Here is an 18,163-nt window from a genome sequence, read left to right as displayed (position 1 = left end):
CCGTAATTGTTGTTAAAGATTTTTGAAAAAAATTATGGCAATAAAAAAAGATTTTCGGCATTACCGTATCGGTAAGAAATACTGATTAAAAAATGCATAGTGACATTAAACTTTCGAAATTCTCCCCATTGAATGTTTGTTTCATTGAATTTTAGAGTCAGAACAAGGGGGAAAGAAGAATTTTGAATTTTGAGCATTAAAAAAAAAAAATAACGAAGGTATGGAAAAATAATTTTACACCGTCGGAATTATCATGCTTGTTTGCGCATGATCGCTGTGTAATTGGAATATAATTAATTATAATACTATATTCGCGACAAAAAATGATTTCCATCGAACAAATGTAAAAATTATCGAATAATTTGAAGATTAAACCCAAGAAGTAAGACCTAATTTGCAAAATTTAAGTAAAGGGTATCGAAGAAAATGGAATAATCGTAAAAATGAGAACCCGAATGATCGATAAGAGTGTAGTTTTCGCAAGGGCTTCGTTTACCTAATTTCTATCATATTTATAAATTGTAATTAGAAAAATAAATGTCGCAAAACAATTCTAGAACGGAATGATATATTGAAGGAAACATCAATGTTTCTCAAGAGTTTCAGCGGTATTTCCCGCGTTTACTTGAAACACGTTCTATAAATATTACATGATACGAAAAATTTTAAGTGTAAAATAATGTATTTTAAATGTATTTTAAATATGTGTACATACACTTGTACATATCTGAACTCGGGAAAACTTTCCAGATACCTAACTTGCTTTCCTACCCATATTAAATTAGAAAACTTCCCCATCGATTGTCATATTATTCGGAGTTTTTGTAATTTTGTCATTTGTATTGAAACCATTTGTATTTATAAGTAGCTTTAGTGCGATTTTTTAGCTTTTGAATGTAGTTTTTGTTTTCACAGTTTTCAGAACAAATCGTTTGTTTTTTGAAATTTAGCTATTCGATATCGTATATATTCTGCAGCTTGTACAGTAAACAACAAACGTCTGTGAATTAAAACTAATGCCATAAAAAAAACGTGCACAGTAAAGGGAAAAAAATAAATAAATAAATAAAAAATAAGCAAAACAAAATCACCGATTATAATTTACAATTGTCGATAGTTTTGTTTTCACCTAAAATTTCCGCATGTATGTATATCACAATTCATAGATCAGCTGATACTCACTTTGCTCCAATTCAATCGAAGATTTTAATCCAACGATTTAACGGGTGGTGGAATTGAACATGTTTACAAATCTTGCTTTAAACATGCAACCAACACAGAAAGAGAGAAGCACATACACTAAAGCACACACACAAAACTGCACATGCACCAAGTGTATTATATGTATATACGGATGTGTATGTGTATCGGAACAATTACTTTGAAGAAATGTACATTTGGTTATTTGTCTGATTATATACCGGCAAACACTGTGTGTACATATACATTAATCATTACAAAGAATTCACACGTTTATTATACCCCCGGTGTACAATATACACCAGCTTACAGATTATTGCAACTGTATAACGTACGGTAGATATTTAAATTTTTTATAGAGTACAGAATTATGAAAAATTGACAAACGATCAAGTAACAAGTGTCATGTCAATTTCACTTCAATGTCTTCTGCGATAATTTTACGTAAGAAGAAGATGGAAAACTGTACCAATTTGTCGACAAAAAAATATGTACGATCAGTTTTTTTTTTTTTACTTCGATTACGAAGATTTTTACAATTTTTACCGGAGATTGTTTTTTTAATTAATCGTTTGAAAAATTCATTCACAAATTGTGCATAATACGTAGTTTTCTAATACGTAATTACGTCGTACTTTGTTGTTATAGTTTATTAATTGTTAAATTGTTAACTCGTTGTCGTTCGAATTTGAAAGAGGAAAAATAAAAGAACAATGTTTTACACCGAGTTTCGAGACCCTTTCGCTGCAAACGCTTCGCTACAACTGAGCGGCGGCCGGATGGCGCGTATATTTCAGTTTGTGAGTAGGATACACGACGACCTTCCGTTCCCTCTCCTCTACTTCCCCCTCTTCCAAGCTCTAAACTACACGCGTGGCTTCTACGGTACGTAGTAATCGCGGAATGCGATTGTGTGTGAGTCCGATTGGTACATCCGTCATCACGCGTGTCGATCGGTGCAATAATATTACGAATTACGTTTCAGACTAAATTCTAGGGATTTTAGTTTTTATACGGGCGAACGAAATTCCCCAGAATTTAATCCAGAACCGCCAACGAAACGTAAAGTGGAAAAACTTCACCTCGTGTACCTTTGGAGTTGTACAATATTGGGAAAAACGGACAAGTTTGATTTTAGTAGCGTTGTTTTTTTTTTTTTCTCTGCTTTTTCTCGAAACAAAATTGGTTTCGATTTACACGTTCGATAATTATTCAAATATTATTTTTAACAATTTCGATTCGTTTTACCGCACTATAAGAACGTCGAATTATTTCTATACATACGACGTTGTATTAATGTTTTTCTTCTCTTTCCTAGGTAGTTTTTTTGTTTTTCTTTTTTTTTTTCAAATGAATATTGTAGTCGAAAGTTTGGCATGATCGAGTTATAGACAAATATTGATATTTTTTTTTTACCCCAAATTGTAATTGAGTGAAAAGTTTTTTTTTACCGTGGTATTGTTGTTGTCGTTATTTATTTATGCGTTGTATCTTGAAGAGAAAGGAAAAAAAAAACTGAAAAATAATCTGTAGCACACGAAGTTTCTGCTTATACTGCTGGTAATCGTGTTGCCGTTGCTGTTTTCATATATTATATAAAGACAATAGCGAAAGTAAAATAATTATACTGCACAAAAGAAGGAAGTGAGATTGTGCGAGCTAGCGAGGGAGTCAGCATCCCGATTCCCACGACAGCTGGATTATACTTATGGGAGAACATCCTCCCCCGAAGGACTCCGTCGTCCGTCATTGCAATGGGCAGGTTGCACAGGTAGCACGTATTTCGTTTCTTCATTTTTTCTATCTCTTTTTCTTTTTTCTCCCACATGCCACGCACATGAATTAGAAAATGTCGTCGAGAAGATTCCTTTCCTATACTTTCCTCGAGTCATTCTTCCGTAAGAAATTATACAATTCCATTTTTCTCACATTGATGCCCCAACTTCAAAGTTGAAAAATAACCTAAAAAATATTTCTGGATCATGGCAAAAACCACTTTCATGAGTTCATTGAATTTATCTATCTTTAACGGTTTTTCATTGCATATGTTAATCCACGTCGACTTGAAGTCGCAAAATGAAAGTCTCTCAGCTACCGCGATAGTTTCTGTGCCTTCTTATTCGAAAAATTTAACTATATCGATCAGCTGTCGGTTACCCGAGACGCCATATTGTCCTAAATATGTCCATGTAAACAGCCGAATAGATTTTGTACATCCTAACCTGACCCAAATTTAGCATAGAATTAATTAAATATGTTAATATTCGTTCAATTTCAGTTGGGATTGCTCAAGTTTTTTCGAATTCACAGGCCGGAAAATATACATTTGTAGTCGATTGTTTACCCCGGATTAGGTTAGGGTATATTTCTAAAAACCTCAGCTAAATCAATAAAATTTGTAACGATAGGTTGGATTTAGTTGTCAAACCTCGCAAAATATAGTTAATTATTTTTGATAAGTTATTCGCTTATAATTGGGTTAGGTTATGATAGGTTAGTTTAGAATGAATTGGATTTGCCAAATCCAAGTTGAATCGAATTAAATATCGTTATGCTTTTCGACATAGTTTTATAACATAGCAAGAAAAAATAGTACACGGTAAATAGATTTAATTTAGATCAAGTTAGATCGGACCTCGGCAAGTCGTAATCAAACCAATATAATTAGTATCTGTACTTCAAATTTCATCGAACTGTTATAAAAGTAAATCAATGAGGTACGTATCTTACTTTGGATTCAATTGTAACACAGGTTTAAATTTCACTCGTCGATCACACAACACATTCCTATTAATCTTGCACAAAACGATTTGAAGAATTGTGTGTATGTATATAGATTGCAAACAATTTCCTTACAATAGCTTTGCGGTAGGTATTTCGAAATAATTTCAAGCCGTTGTTGTCATCCGTCTTCAATTCCATATATCATGAGACAAGATAATTTATGTAATATTGTTTTGCAAACTTACAAACATTTCGTTTCGTTTAATTGGTTTTTTTTTTTTTTTTTTTCTGCTGCCATTCGCCTCTTTCTGACTTTCTCGATTCCTTTTTTCTTTTCCACTACCGTTGCTGCAGTCGGATATACGGTGGTTGATTCTACACACGTATAAATACACTCGCACATACACAGAATACAAGCGCGTATCTGTAATGTACACTAAGTTTAATTTATATACGCGTAACAAAGAATCCCTTTGTGTTCTACTCTGCATGAATCTCTGCAGTAAGTCTTTCTCCTCTCTCTCGCTCTGTTTCAATCTCTCCATAACACACCTGTGCGTCTGCAGCATCACGCATATATGAGGCATTCTATGCATAAACTCGAGTAACAACTTCGAAATCGGTTAAAATTCTATTCATACACGTAGCTACAAAATAGAAAATACTATAGTTATATAATAAAGATAAGTTTGGATATATCGATACAACAGTTCGAATCGCTTCAAAAATGTAGAAAATCTAATAGATTCGTTCGGTTTCGTTGTAGAATGGCTCATTTTACTCAGAAGACTTTTTGCTACGTATTCACCGCAAAAGATTTTCTATTATTTCGGTATTCAATTTGATATTACAATTTGTTCGTCACAGTTAACATAGGTGGTCGGTGCAACATTGTTTAAAAAATGTTCTGGTAAGCTTGTAAAATAAAATTGAACGAATCTATTTGGTTTTCACGCAATATTTTTTCAAGCGACGTCAATCAAAACATCGAAATCTAAGCTTTTCTTTATTGTAATTCCAGTATTTTTTATTTTTGTATTTTTAAGGCGGTCTTCGCATAGTTTGCAGATATATAGTAATTTGATTAATAATCGATGCAGGACCCGCATAGTAATATTTACGAAAAGTATCGATTTTTGGCCAGTCAACCTTCTTAGTACGATGCAGTAGTCAGTCCTTACCGACCGAGTAAAATATCACTATTTCTGACTATTCTCAAAGCCTACGCATCACTAACGTGAAAATATCGTATTTCGTGCGTATTTTTTGTTTACGCAACAACGTTGATGCCGAGAAATATATATTCCTATAATTGAATTACCACTTATCACAAGAATAAGTTTCCTTGCCTTGTTTTAACCTGAAACAAAAACAAGTTTTAGGGCATAATATACTTGTCAGGCACTGAATATAAAATTGCGCTGACTGCGGCTTCCGTTGTCAGTGACACGCAAGTTTTGTGAATAATAAAAAATAGTGACGTTTTACTCCGTCGATAAATACAGACCGTAGCATCCTCTTAAAGGCTGTCAGAGGAAGAAGTGCGATTTACCAGGAGACCCGCGGTTTGGTCCACCAACTATACATTCTGCATGTTGTCGGTGACACGCAAGCTTTGAAAATAGTGAAAAATAGTGACGATTTACTCGGTCGGTAAATACAGACCGTAGCATCCTCTTAAAGGCTGTCAGAGGAAGAAGTGCGATTTACCAGGAGATCCGCGGTTTGGTCCTCCAACTATACATTGTGCATGTTGTCAGTGACACGCAAGCTTTGAAAATAGTGAAAAATAGTGACGATTTACTCGGTCGGTAAATACAGACCGTAGCATCCTCTTAAAGGCTGTCAGAGGAAGAAGTGCGATTTACCAGGAGATCCGCGGTTTGGTCCTCCAACTATACATTGTGCATGTTGTCAGTGACACGCAAGCTTTGAAAATAGTGAAAAATAGTAACGATTTACTCGGTCGGTAAATACAGACCGTAGCATCCTCTTAGAGGCTGTCAGAGGAAGAAGTGCGATTTACCAGGAGACCCGCGGATTATGAAGACTTTGAAAGGGATCGGGGGATGGCAATGCTCGAGTTTGGCCCTCCGGCTATACATTGTGCATGTGCAGGGGTGGGTGGCGACGAAACGCGCGGCGCAATCCAGGCGGTCCATGCATCCAGGCGATCCCATGGTATTGCATTACGTTCCCACAGATCCTGCAATGCCTGTCCTCCCCCGGTCCCGTTCCCCCTCCCCACCGACACGGCGGAGTTTCCAGAATGTCCCTGGCCATGTGACGCTCGAACACTGTGAACCACGGCTCCGGTCGTACTATAGCTAACTATACTATTATATTATATTATATACCTTATATACAGGCAAGTGCAACAGCAGCAGAAACCCGGGACCCGGACCTACGAGGACCGTGAAATAAGCCCAAACGGATAACACAGACACGCTGGGAAAAAATTATAGTTTTAACAACTATTTTCAACCACAAACTATACAGAGAGATTGAACGTCGAAGCCAAATTGGGAATAAAATTATAGTTGTGGCAACTGTTTTTCAGTTATAAATTATACAGAGTTATAGATATGATAAAGGAATGAATATAAAAATCTGCTATTATTTGCCAACCATAAACTGTGCAGAGAAATTGAAAGGTATTTAAATGTCAAAGCCAAACTAGGACAATATTATAGTTTCAGCAACTATTTTCCAACAATAAACGATGGGGAGTGGTATTAAAAAGAAATGAACTTCAAAGCTGAAATGGAAGAAAAATCTAATTGCAACAACGATTTTTCAGTTATATACTATGTAAAGTGATATTTAAAAGTCCTGAATTACACTAATGTTAAAATTACAAGAAATAATAGTCGCAGCAACTGATTTTAACTGCAAAATACGTAGAATGACCAAGCATCGGTTGAATAGTTTACAGCACAATGAATTAGTTTCTTTACGTGTATCTACGCATGCACAACTATTCCGACATAGTTGAATTTAATGGCTGAATTCGACTATTCGTACAGTCCGTATGCTGAACCTCAAATTCGAAATTTCGACGGGAAAATATGATTGTACGTAAAATTAATGGTTAATTAGTGGTTTCAGTGATGGATTCAACTATTCTTTGTAGTCAAATTGACTGTTCAGTATTTTTATCAAAAATTGTGCAGATGTGAAAAGCGTTGAATTTGCAAAAAATATGTTCATGTATCGTTGAATAATTGAAAAAAATTATAGAACTTTCTTGATTCACGTAAGTTTTCTTCCTACGAGAATATACACATATATATATATGTATATATCATATATTTTTAAGAGATTGAGTCGGCGATCTGCAACGTAAAATACACAATTAAGCAACTCCGTACGTATGTGAGGAAAAAGTGTAATTGAGACTTGGAAAAAACCAAATACATGAAGCAAACGGTACCGCCTCGGTCACCCGAGGATAATCCACACGTTTCTGCACAGCATGGTACACTCAACGATGTTGATAATTACGCAACTGCTACGGTATTGACCTATAAATTGGAAGGAGAATGGAGCTTCGATCTTGCGTCGAGCAAAATGTCGTCGCTCAAAAACCTTATGCCAACGAAATTATTCTACATGTTGAAATTTATTTTGCGATGAAGAGTTTTGGATCGTCAGATGACGTATGATTACATTTTTCAGCAAATTTATTTCTTAGCAAGATCGCGTTGCATTTATATAGATTTTACACAGAAAAAAAAAGAAAAAAAATATTACGTGAAAATTATTTAATAATGAACAGTATTTATACCAGTTAATAAAAAATGTGTATTCATTTCATTGGTTTATAAAAATTTGGAATTAATCGGACAATTTACCATTCCTTGTTCTAGCCGAAATTTATTCTGCAAATAATCACAATTCGTTCGGTATACGCAATTACTATAACTTGTTATAAAAAATAATTCTACGTCACATGATTTGAATCGAAAATAATTAAAAACCTCATCGAGTGTACAATTATACACGAGAATTGCACACGGCCTGATGAATGTTTCACGGTCTTCCTTCCACGATCTCAGTGATGCAGCAGCGTGCATTAAGTCGTTCAATGATCTTGTCTCGTCTGTGATGCATCCCCTCGTTTTATAAATCCTTGCACACGTATAATGACCCTCTTGTCGGTAAATTCTATGCTATGAATTCCGCATGAACGTAGTTCAATGTGCACCTTATTTTCAGCTTTTAGAGGTTTCCAATTTTTCATTAATTATTCCCTATAAACTGGGTTTCACGTTCAACATCATTTTTAGTTTCTTGCGTGTCTTTTCACTCGCATATATAAATACCATCCTGATTTCGCTCGCCGATGTAGTAATATTCTTATGTTATGTGGTTCTATGGAAAACAAGTTTTGGTTTCTTTTTCAGTTACACGCGCGATGGTTTCCATATTTTTCCATAATACTTAATACACGTAGATCAGGCAACGACCGGATGGGCGTCGGAATGTATTTCAAAAATTTAACGAGCCAAAGATAAGTGAAGCTGCTAAAACGGTACATATCCCTATATTACCGTCACATCCGTTCTTCGGCGGCACCGTGAGATTTGAAACATTGAGATTTGCGACATCTGCTGCGTTAATGAGATGGAGGGAAAATCGAAGTTCTTGAAATATCCGGTCTTTAACGACATCGAACGATTCGTTAATTAATTAGCTGGTTAACCGATTGGCCAATTATTTCATAGCTTTACTATGGTCCGCGAATTTCTGATGAACTTTGCCAGATTTACAACGTTTGATGGGTCCGAACTTTTTGCAGGCGAATCGAAAACGGATTTTTTGAAGAAACTAATAATAATGAAATAATTATTCTTCCTTTGCACTGTGACAAACATCACCGGAATTATTTTCTCTGTTCTCCGTTGTTCTCTTCGTTTCATTTTTTTCTTCGCTTGTTTGCAGTTCTATAAAAAATAGTGTACGTTACAATATTTACCCAGATATTCTACCTATCGTGCTTTACTAAGGTTCGTATGAGATTGCATAAAAAAATGATGTGTATATAATATATATGTATATAAGGGTGATCTGAGGGTTCAGTCTATATACATGTATAATTTTTTGGTGAGGTACAAAGTAAACATTACAGCTCGCAGTTGAAACGCGTAGCTCAAAACACTCCCTTGTATCCCATCAGTTGATTGTACATGTGTGTATGCGTATAATTTAGTAGTAATATGCAATCACGTTATATATGCATTGCTCTATCAAGAGCTTTAAAATAACAAAGATAAGCAACCCTCTCACGACCTGTTTATATTATACAAGGGTAAAATATACCTAGACTGCAGAAATGCCTGTGTAAAGTTTCAAATTGTCAGCGATGATATTTAGAATGTTGATAAGAAATGTGTTTTAGAGAAGAAGGGAAATAAATTAACAACGAATATTGCATTGTAATTCTTCTCAAATTGTAAATAAATCTGGAACTCGAGAAAACTAAAGAAAATCGGATAGTTGGAAAAAGAAAAAAAAAAAAAAAAAGATTCACGAAGTATATTTGATTATTTTAAAAAGATACCCTGTCGAATTTGTCATTCCTCTGTTCTCTCAACGACAGTAGATAATTTGACGTCGAATTTTACCATCAACGTTATTTACTTCTGCCTTGAGTTACGATTAGAAAATAACTATTAACTTCCAATTGTTTTCAAACAGATAAATTAGCATCGAATGAAACGAATCGAATACAATGTAACAAAAAAAACTGGGTCGAAAAAATTGCACCAGCAAAAGTTTCCTGCATTAAAAAATGGCGAAGCCTTGAAATCTCAGAATCGATGCGATGCTTAAATATCTTACACATCTTTGAACAAAAATATATATTTTCATTTAAAATCTTGGCGTTAGGATTTATGTAATTTCGACAAATTAATAAAAGCTTAGAATAATCTCGAGATGTTAAAATTTTTACCCATTTAACGAATATATCGAATTAAATCTGTTTTGCGCTGTCAAATAATTTTATTGTTAGTATAATTTTTCACAGAGCTGGTTAGCCTTGCACGAAATTATTATTATTTTTTTTTTAATGGTAAAAACGATTTTCGTACACAATTGCGAAATGGTGTTCGATGCCATTAGTAAAGCAACACCCATGTGAAGTTTACGACACGTGTGCATGCGATCCTGCATGATGCATTAACCGAAGCTATAACGTAACACGGGGGAAAGGAAAGAAAGAATTCCGGATATTGTTCCTCCTCGCATGCGGCTCGCAATACGGAAATGGGCACCATCAACATATATCCGAGCTTGTGTACCTGCAAGGGTGGAGAACGAACGGCTCCCCTTTTATCTGTGTCATAAATGCGTGCTGCGATCGGCTGAGGTACAGCATTACCGGTGTGTATTTAATGGATGCACCTTGCACGATTTTATTACACGAAGATGAATTTTAATTTACGGAGAGTTGGATAAGTGGCCTTAAAGAAATTTCGCCCAAGCGCGTACAATTACGTAAATATATTTTTATAGCATGGTGTTGAACTAGCGCTGGAATGGTACGAATAAAAACTAGAATGCTAGAATTTGTTTCATCAAATTTTGAGGCTTCTTTCACAAGTAATTTCAATATTTTACAAATCTGCTTTCAATAGAGAATGCTACGATTTCATTTGGAAATCGTTCAAATTTCCGTCAGCATGCTGAATTTATGTATGCTGGATAGAATGAACAGTAATTATAAAACGCCATTTATACCGTAATTATAAATTTTGATTCATAATTTGAGAAATACAGAATTTCATTGAAATGAAATGTCTCAAGCTTTTTATCAGCATGCTAAATGTATGCTAGATTTAAGAATAGATGCCAATTACGAAATGCTGTTTTCATTGTAATACAGATTTCGTTCCATGTATTATGCATAAGAAAATCAATTCAGTTAGAAATAATTGTCTCAACTTTGCGATTTCAGCATGATAAACTTATGACAGACGGTATCCACCCGTAAACGAAGTTGCTAAGTATGTCAAGTTTTGGGCTGACTTTTTAATAAACTCTAGTATACGTTCGAGATTGCTAAAGTTGAATTGAACAATTTTTCCAAATTCCATTCAAGCATACTTGACCTATGTCAGACAAAAATGCTAAATCGATTACCTCACAGTCGCTTTTAATCACATGTAAATATTATTTACAAATTATTAAATGATCCTAGAATTCAATATCAATCTCTCAAGTTCTTTTCGAGAATGAATGTCAAACCCGTCCTGATCCAAGCACCGTAAAAATCTGTCACATTCCAGCGACGATAAATTTTTAAACGAAATTAATTAGTCATGAACGATCAAACGCTTGTTAGATAAATTACACCGTGGAGCATAAATAAGTTTAAATTTTCCAACAGCAACAAATAAAGAAGTTGGAATACATTACGTCTGAGACAATTAACAGGTACATAAAAAATTCAATTGATATCACGAACAGCCGATTCAAATTATTCGAGTACGCGTTGATTCGTCGCCTCTGATTACCAATCATCACGATGCTAGAACGGTGCTAGATTTTATAATAAATAATTTCAGTCTCGACGAAGCGCCTAATTAACTTTAAAAAATCTATTCATCAATCATTCTTCCGCGGTGGGTGTAATGAGAATTGATTACCCCTTGTCCGATCCATGCTTGATGCCCCTTTTTACAAACACGAGCACGAATCCAGCACAACTACAACTCCATGCGTAGCTCGCTGCACGCGCGGATACGAATGGACAAGGATGAGTGCATTGACCGGCGCACCCTTGGCCGCGCCCTGGCGAACCAAGGGTGTGGTTACACTCGACCCTTTAGTTTTATGCACACCTACCTGTGTACAATGGTTATAGGTGTATGGCACACGCTCAACATCGTCCAGCCCCAAACGAACTACTTAGGTATTACATCATAATTCGTACCTGCGTATAGAGAATGTGTCGGACCCTCCCCGATCTGCAGATAACACGCGGACAATAGACGGAAAAATAAAATAAAGATTCGACGGACGAGAGGCGAGGCAATATTTTCACGTCACCCGCTGACTAGGGTGCCTTTATGTATTATATACACAGAGGGATACGGAAGCGACGTTTTTCCTTTTTAGGGGCTGGTTCGTGTTCACTGTCTTTACGGTTCTTGCTTTGTTCCGTTATATTCTCGTGCAGATGGATCGATGCAGGGTCATTTAATTGAAGAAATAGTTGGAGAGAACGAGAAGGAGAGCGAGAGGAAGAGGGGAAGTGAGAAGGTGAGGGAAAAATTTGAAGCTTGGCGCGACGCAAATGGGCGATTCAATTATTTGACACAAGGGTTACGATTCCATCGCTACAAATAATAATTGTGTGTAATTGGTTGGTGTCGAGAAAAGGACTCCACATTTTGTTACAGAAACCGAATTAAGTCGGGGTGGAAAAAATTAGAAAAAAAAAACAAGAAACTTCTGCAAGTTTTGAGAAATAAGAAGAAACATTTGTTACATCGTTTTATATCCGATTATCATACTTACGATTACGCGAATTATGGATCTATCCGAATGTTTTTTTTTTTTTTGTTTTTTTATTATTTTTTGAAACTTGGTTTTTTTTTTAAATATTTCGCTTAACCCACGTAAGCGGCTAATTGCAAGTTCAATTGGCAGAATAATTTGCGGAAGACTTCGAACTAGAATCAGAAACACGTCTAGATATCAAGAAGAAAGGCACAGAGCGAATTTTGAAATTCTTTTGTGACAAAATTCAATTATCAAAAAAGGATCGACAATAGCGCAAAAACGTGTACCTCGTTTTCGTAATCCCAACGATATTCAAACAGTTCTTTTTTTTAACGATACCGGTTTTACTGAATTTTTCTAATTACCGTAACAAATGAAATTTTTCTCAGTGTAGATTGTTTTCAATTATTTTTCTCAAGCCATATTAAATGTAACTAGTGAAAAAAAATGTTGCTACCATCTTTGACGGTCGGTAATTGGCACATTGCAGTGTTTGAAAAAACTCAAGATCACGTGGCTATAACCGCCATATTGACACGTGGTTATATTCAAATTTCAATAAATTCGATTTCGAATGTTGTACGGGTTGGGTGTCGATTGCGTGCATGGAAGCAATGTAACCTAACCTCTAACCCAATTATCGACAATGGAAGTTGTATATCGATTAATGTCAGCTATCGGTGACCGCGAGAACGGCCGGGATTTCGGACTTCCAGGTGTATCTGTACATTCGAACAACGATGGGAGATTCGATTCGTTGTACAAGTTGAATGTGGACGACACTCGGCCGTAATTACGCCGCGGCGATACGCCGATACTTCCGGTCTGGATTCTGGATCCGGACTGCAGTCAGTCAGGTCAGTCTAATTTACTTCCTCATCCGGCGGAACCTGACCTACCCGACCGTGACGATGTAGGCTTACAATCGAAATAAAATTGGAAAATAAATAATCTGCTTTGCCCGCATATCTAACTCAGTGCCGCCATGTTGGTTGTATGAAGAATCTCGTATTTTACATTTAATTGTTCATTCCGCACTGACAAAAGTTTCACTTGTCATAGTAACTAGAAAAATTCTGTGAAACAGGTATCGTTAAAAAAACTGTTTGAATATTGTTGGAATTACGAAAAACAAGGTTCGCTTAACCATTTTGCGCTGTTGTCGATCCTTTTTTGGTTATTGCAACGCAAAATCAGTTTCTGAGGTTTACTCTAATTTTTTAGTTAAATAAGGCTTTAACGTCAATTTATTGTCGCACAAGCATCAAATTTTCGCAACGGGTTACAATAAAATATAGTAACAGCGATCGTAATGAGAAAGAATAGTAACGGATACTAGAGTTTCCGGTAACGGCTACAGAACTAATTTTCATTTTATACCTGGAACTATATTTTTCGATTGTGGTAAAAAATGAAAATAGTTAAGGACTGAGCGGTAACCGGAACTAAAAATTTCTATCGGTGCAAAGATTCCAAGATTGATATTTTGTAATTTAAACTGTGGCAATGACTCGATTTTTTTCGGACCTATCATGTTTCAAGAAAGCCATATTTAAGGGAACATTGAAACGCTCACCATGCAGCTTGAAGTCATACCGGTCTTACGTTGACTCACTTAATGTTCCGCTGAGAGTCACAACAATTCACTTGAAATCCTTTAACTACACTCAAGTTGACAGTAGATAATCACTTATATCCATAAATGCGAAGTTGGATAAAACGTCACTGAAAGTCATTACATGAAATTATTTGAAGTCTTTTTCAGTCTTGTTAGGTAACTTCAAGTCACGTAAATTACTTCGAGGTATAATGTTTATTTATTGAGAGTAATACAGAGCCGATTTAACTCATATGAAGTTACTTCTAGTCAAGTGAAGCCATCCAAAGTTATTTCAATTCGCTTCATTGAACTGTACTCGCGTCACTGGAGTTCACGTTATAAGGACACTTCGAACAATTTTAAGTCACTTGAATTTACTTACGAATTATTCCCGCTCTATGACGAATTTGCCTGCAAGCTCGCAGTGTGAGAAAGGTGACACTCTCGATACGTGCGTAATCCTAATTCGAGCCGCGTACCAACGTAACAAGCGATAATTTACAGAACGTCATTCTGTCGCGTGTGGTTGTGTCTGAATAATCGTAACTCACACAGTTGACGCAGTACGTAAATTCATGCGTATGTATACCAGAGTAGGAAATGCGGATAGACAATTGCGTAACGACTAAGTAGACGTAACGCGAGGAACCGCTACCGTCTATGAGCGAGATCCGGTCCGCCCACTAAGGGACTCAGAAAAGCGAAAGACCGTTCAGAGACGGTCAGAAACTGGGTTTCGTTCAAATTTTTTCCCAACGCGAGAGAATATATAGCGTGTTAGAAAAGAAACACGTTCAAAACGAAGGCAAAAAATAGATTCGGTTTATTCCCAGTAGAAAACCGAGCCGATTTTGTTTCAGCGAAAATTTCGAGCCTCTCATGGATTTCAAACTAAAGCGCGCCAAAGTTTGAACCAATTATTATCCGGCAGTGCGTAACCGTTATTTTTTGACGGAGCGTGGTTGGTTCAGAATTCGAACGACTCTAGTTTGAAAACGGTTAGTTCCTCGAAAATTTTGCTTCCGAATAATCGTCTAGATTTTTTACGGAGAAGACGATAAGCAAGGTGAGAAATATTATTTGAGAGAACTCTGCTCGATTGCCCAGTCGTACGATTTGTAAATTCTCGATTTAATTTCGCGCATGGGATAAGAACACCGCGTGAACATGCGGGAGACACGGGAAGTCAGGTGAATGTCGGGTAATTGCAGGTTCTCACTTCACGCCTACCTAAACGATGTATTCATTTATCTGCAGTGCAAATAACCGGCTGATTGGCTACGGCCAAGGAAAACTTTACCCGTCACACTGTCGATATAAGCGTCCTGCAAGCCACCTACTTTCGATTTCCAATCGACCTACATGTCGCTAATCTCATATGAAGCTGAAGCTAGCAGCCAGAGTTAGCAGCAAATCGTGTTAAACTTTTTGAACATAGAAAAATGCGGTTCAGTTTTATCCTCATAATTCTAAAAAAGTATCGGGGGCTCAATTTATGTCAAACAATTTCGATTTTCGAACGTTTGCCAGCTAATTTCGGCTACTGGCTTCGGCCTCGTTAATCTAATACCTTAAAATAATCCCCCCCCCCCCCCCCCCCCCTATTCCGATGCTCGCCTTATCAACGATGGCATGAATTATTATAATTGCAGGCGTTTCGCGAGGAAGCCAAATGTAGGTGAAATATTTTTCCCTGCCTCGTGTATCGTGTTTCTCCTACACGAGCCGTGAGAAAAATCCAGGGAAAGTAGGCACGAGGTACACGCATGACAATATTCAATTGTTCGCGTAATTATTAAAGCCTGATTCTCTACAACGTGCAGTACTTTCAGTCACTTAAAATAAAATTACAGTGAATTTTTGAAATCCCGTGCCAGCTGCAAACGATGCTGAATATAACTTGGCTGACAAATATAGATTCGCGTGCACGCGATTATGCGTAGAAAAATAAAAAAAAAAAAAAAATAAAAAAAAAATAGAAACACCAAAGATCATTTGGAAGAAGTTTGGAGTAGTAAACGAATGAATTGAGACGGAGTCTCGTTGTAAGACAAGAATAAGCATGCGATCGTTGAACGAAAAGGTTGGAGGTGAATCGAAGCGCACCAGATTGTCTTCTGCTGTGGGATTTTCTTCAACTTCCGGGTGCCGCTGTAGCCAGCGGAGAGGACGACCCGTTGCGGCAGGTGTAGTGAATATGATCCGTGTGACCAGCGGAATATTTTTCTCTCGGAAACCGAACTTCCGACACGCGAGGTTCGCGGTTTTATTGGAGAGAGAGAAAGAGAGAGAGAGAGAGAGAGAGAGAGAGAGAGAGAGAGAGAGAGAGAGAGAGAGAGAAAGGCGAGACACGAGAGGGCGGCAAATTCGTACAGACATGACTCGCGTTTCACTTGTCGTGTTTATGTCTTTGCCAGTTTTTTTTTTTTTTTTTTTTTGTGTTTCATCTGCGTCTGCTAATCCATCTAAATTAATAAGTGGGATTTTTTATGACTAATTAATCTAATGAATTCGGAATACGCGCGAAGTGCAGAACAGAATGAATTCCATTAAATAGAGTTCACAATCCTTTGAAGTACGTATACGTATAATATAATAATAAGTGACCTGAAACTGTTACGCGAATCGTCAGACAAAAAGTCTTAGTGGAGTTATGATACTTTCCACGGAAGTGACTAATTTTTATTTTTCTCCTTCTTGTTTTTTTTTCGGTTATCTGTCGTAATTTTACCTCATTTTTCTCTACTCTCATCTCTCTCTCTTTCTCTCTTCTCCAGAAAACAGAGCTGTTGCAACTTCCATGCGGATTTATTGCAGTACAACTACGCAATTTTATGTATACATATATTGTATATATACTGTATTTCACTATCTGGTTTGAACTAAGAGATATGGAACAAAAAATGATTTCAATAAAACATACCCTATATTAAGAGAGAAACAAGTTGCGCTGTTCCTTTCTTTGTGCGATTAATAATGCTTGGGAAATGGTGCAAAATTTCAAACGATCCATGGCTAAGATTTCAATAATGTATTTTTTCGAGGACGATATTTTGCGCATAGTCTCAAGTTGCCGTGACGTAGCGTTCAAAAGTTACGGTAGAAAAATCGAACACAGTTGGAGCCTCGTGACGCTAAATTGGAGAAAACATAACCTCGAAAACTTTGAAATTGCGATATCTCGCGAACGGCTGGACCAAAATTGTCGAACGAGGTCTCGTTTGATTCCTCTCGACACCTGCAGCTATGACATCGACTGTATGTTTGTTAAAAGAAGTCGTTTCTATTAAAAAAGTCTTCCCAAAAACTGATCAGCAAATATCGATACTCTTCAATCACTCTTGTCAAGTGATACCTTCGCTTGTATGATCTCTTTACACGTTGAATAACAAACATTCTAGGTGATAGTGACTCATTTCTCACACGATGGAAAATGCAAGGATGCATGTACGCGAGAGCGAACTTTTTTTCCTCAATATCCGAACGCTTTTGCTATTCCTCGTTCAAGTTTTTCGTTAAAATATCTCAAGTTCCGGCTTACGTCGCCACGTGGTTCACTTTCCTCCTCATAGTTCTACTTCTAAGTTCCTATTTTTCTCTTCTTATTTTTCGTGCGCAGCCCTCTCTACCGGCTAAAGATATTCACCTCGTCCTCTCCCCCTTCTTGCTTCCTTCAATTTAATGCTTCCGGCATCCCCGAAAGCGGCGTTCAGTCTACATTGATATAGGGATCTACTCATATCTCACAGTCTAAAATCAACACGATACTCCGCTTTGATGCGGTTTTTACATTGGGTGTTATACGTACAGTACACATAATACAAAGTAGAAAAAATAGATTATACCAGTAGATAAATTTTGTCATTCGTTTGCCTTCGGTAAATAAAATTTATTCTCATTGTACTATATTACATTTCAAACAATTGTTTGTTTTTTTACCTTTTGTTTTATCATTCAAATTTTCGGAGAACGATGAAATAAACAAGTTTTCAAACAAAAACAAACAAATTTTCTCCCTAAGTGATATTAACCAAAAAAAGATTGAATATTGTATTTTGCAATTAATTCTGAGCTGCAAGGCTTGGTTCCGATCCCATTTCGTTCGGTTTATTTCCAGGAAGTTGAAGT

General features: G+C 36.5%; 1 protein-coding gene across 2 annotated transcripts in view; it reads right to left on the bottom strand.

The window, feature by feature from the left end:
* Positions 1 to 18,163, bottom strand: part of rau (RA domain-containing protein rau) — an 89,500-nt gene that overhangs the window by 33,607 nt on the left and 37,730 nt on the right. Inside the window, exon 1 of one of the 2 annotated variants that reach the window (XM_046625598.2) lies at positions 1,183 to 1,976. The exons of the other annotated variant lie outside the window; for it this stretch is intronic. The gene's annotated coding sequence lies outside the window, so the exon portion shown is untranslated. Of the gene's footprint in view, positions 1 to 1,182; positions 1,977 to 18,163 lie in introns of those variants that run through there. 2 annotated transcript variants of the gene reach the window in all.

The sequence above is a fragment of the Neodiprion pinetum genome, chromosome 5 (assembly GCF_021155775.2).
Source record: "Neodiprion pinetum isolate iyNeoPine1 chromosome 5, iyNeoPine1.2, whole genome shotgun sequence".
In the NCBI taxonomy this organism is placed as follows: domain Eukaryota; kingdom Metazoa; phylum Arthropoda; class Insecta; order Hymenoptera; family Diprionidae; genus Neodiprion; species Neodiprion pinetum.
Note: the sequence above shows the minus strand (reverse complement) of the source record. Positions and strands in the feature narration are given on the sequence as shown.